Source organism: Lipotes vexillifer, unplaced genomic scaffold, assembly GCF_000442215.2.
Source record: "Lipotes vexillifer unplaced genomic scaffold, Lipotes_vexillifer_v1.1 scaffold395, whole genome shotgun sequence".
Classification (NCBI taxonomy): Eukaryota; Metazoa; Chordata; class Mammalia; order Artiodactyla; family Lipotidae; genus Lipotes; species Lipotes vexillifer.
In genome coordinates, this window is record NW_006797390.1 from 689,039 (window position 1) to 692,225 (window position 3,187).

Sequence of the window (3,187 nt, forward strand, 5' to 3'; positions counted from 1 at the left end):
TTTTTCTCTGGCTGCTTTTAAGATTTTTTTTCATCATCACTGCTTTTGAGCAATTTATGATATGCCTTAGTTTTTCTGCCTGTTTTTGTGTTTGGCATTCATTGAGTTTCTTGGTTCTGTAGATTTATAGTTTTCATCAAATTTGGAAAATTTTCACTCCAATTACACATATATTAGGCTGGTAGAAGTCATTTCCCAAGTCACTGTTGCTCTGTTGTTTTTTCCCCCAGTCTTATTTCTCTGTGTTTTATTTTGAATCTATTGGTATGTCTTTAGGTTTACTTATCTATTCTTCTAGAATGTCTAGTCTGCTGTTGATCCGATCCAGTATATTTTTCATCTCAGAGTTATAGATTTCTTCTCTAGGAGTTTGATTTGAGTCATATTTATAATTTCTATGTGAGGTTCTGTGTACTTCACACGTTCAGTCTTTCCTCTGGCTCACTGAGCATATAGAATACAATAAAGATGGTTTGTGTCCTTGTAGAATATCAGCTATATCGTCTCTCTTTTTTTTTTTTTAATTTTCTCATTATGGGTCTAATTTTCCTGCTTCTTTACACGCCTTGTAATTTTTTTTATTGGATGCTGACTGTGAATGTTACCTGTTGGGTGTTGGATAGTCTTGTGATCCTTTAAAGATTCTTGAGCTTTGTTCTGGAACACAGCTAAATTACTTGATAACAGCTTAGTCCTTTTGGTACTTGCTTTTTGCTTTTGTTGGAGAGAACCAGAAGTATGTTTAGTCTAGGGCTAATTTTTTCCCGCTACTGAGGCAAAATTCTTCTGTGTATTCTGCCTATTGCCATGTGGATTTTGAGGGTTTTCCATTCTGGTTAGTGGAAATAGGCACTGCTCCCAGCCCTGTGTGCGCCTGGAAGAGTATGCCACTTAATATTTTCAGGCGTTTCTTTCCCAAGCCTTGGGTAACTTCTTGATATGCACACGTTGATGAGTATTCATCTGAAAACTTGAGGGGAACTGTCTGCAGATCTCTGGAGCTTGATGTGCCATCTTCTCTCCATTTGCCCTACAAACTTTAGCTGCCTTAGCCTTCCTGGACTCCCAGGCTGTATCTCCTCTCTTCAGGGAGAGTGCTGAGCCCTGTGTGGACTCCCTTCCTTGCAGCGTGACCTGGGAACTCTACCTGCAGTAATCTACGGCAGTCATTGGGCTCACTTTTTTTCTCATCTCTCAGGGACCAGTCCTTCATTACTTGATGTGCAATGTGTTGATAATGTGTGTTTATATATATATATATATTTCATCTGTTTTTCAGTTGTTTTTAGCAGGAGATTAAATTCAGTTACGAGTACTTCATCTTGGCCAGAAGCTGCAGATGATACTGGAACACTTGGAGAGCTTGTTAAAACTACACATACCTTGGGCCATGCTCCAACCTTACTGATTTACAGGTTATAGCGGTGAGGCTAGGGTGTGATTCTGCAAATGTGCACTAAAAATATGCCAGGCATTAGGTATACAAAGTTAAATTAGACATAATAGTTGTTTATAAAATAATTTATAATCCAGTGCAAAAGACTCATTTTTATGATACAATGTATTAGGTATAATGTCTCTATACAGGGTGATATGGAACATCCTTATGAGGAAAGGCATCCAAATATAGTCTCCTCTTGGTGGCCCAGGGAGGGTTGGCAAATGCTTCCTGGAGAAAATGAAGGAATGGATTTGCAAAAAAGGGCTAGAATTAGTTGGATCAGGGAAAACGGGGGAAAGAGGACCGACAGATGAGAACAGTCCAAGTGGGGAAAATGTTATGAGGCTCAGAGGTACAAGGTTACATAATACATTTGGGGAACTGCAAACAGTTTGGAATGGAGAGGAGGTGGTCTCTAGTGTCTCCATCTGTAAAAGGAAACTCCTTTAGCCCTAAAATTTGTGAGTTTCAATGTAGGGGGAAGAAGGTAAAAGAGAATAACTCATTTTAATCCACAGTAGAGTAGTGAAGCATGTGATAATAGATAGCTCCAATTTTCCCTTGAAGCTGAAAATATGTCTGATAAACTCATTCATTTATTTGTTCATCAAAGGTCTGTTAAACTCCTACTTTATATCAGGCTACGTGCTGGGTGCTACGGAGCCAGAAATTTGTAAGACTCTAATTTGATAGTATTTTTAAAAATTATTTTGTGTCTTAAACACCTACTATGGAACATACTTCACTTACTAAAAAGCCTCATTCTGAACAGTATCAATTTCAGAAAAACTATCAGTGACTGCTTTGAAAGCAGAGAAAGTTTTCAGCTTAGCTGAGGGCAGCACATAATAGTGGACATAAGTGAATACAGCACTAAATACCAAGCACTGTTCTAAGCGCTTGATATAAATTAACTTATATGATCCTCACAGAAATCGTATACTCTTACTTACTGGTTATTTTAACCATAAACATACTCTTTTGACAGTTATCTTTCTGCATATTTATTTTACCAACCACTAATCATTACCGTAAAAAATAACAAAGGCCTAGAAACCTCGAGTAGAGGTGGGGTCACTGAGATAGTTGAGGGTGACAGGAATAGTCGTTTTCTGCCAAATGGAAGTTTTTCAAACTGCCAAAGAATTCTCCAAGAGAAGTGAGTCAAAAAAGCAGATACGGGGCTTCCCTGGTGGCACAGTGGTTGAGAGCCTGCCTGCCGATGCAGGGGACACGGGTTCGTGCCCCGGTCCGGGAAGATCCCACATGCCGCAGAGCGGTTGGGCTTGTGAGCCATGGCCGCTGAGCCTGTGCGTCTGGAGCCTGTGTTCCGCAACGGGAGAGGCCACAACAGTGAGAGGCCCGTGTACCGCAAAAAAAAAAAGCAGATACGGCAGTCTCTCCCCAGGCTAGTGGATACAACAGTAAACTCAGGAGTCTCTGAGCTCTGTCTACCAACACAAACAGCCACATGGGTCTAAAGGTAGGCTTGAAACAATGTCATTATCAGGCCATCTCAAGTAAAGTTTGGAAAATAAATAGTACTGGAAACCAAAGAGTAAGCAAATGCACCGTTTATCATTTCACCCTCATGAGGTCAACAAACATCTGTCCCGCACTTTCACTAAAGTGGCCGGCAGAGGCAGGGTGATGGCTTCTGTTCTAAGCATTTGAATGGAAAATTACCACTTGTCTAGACTTCCTTACACACTCAATGGAGACCTGAAAACATGGATGCCGAGGGCC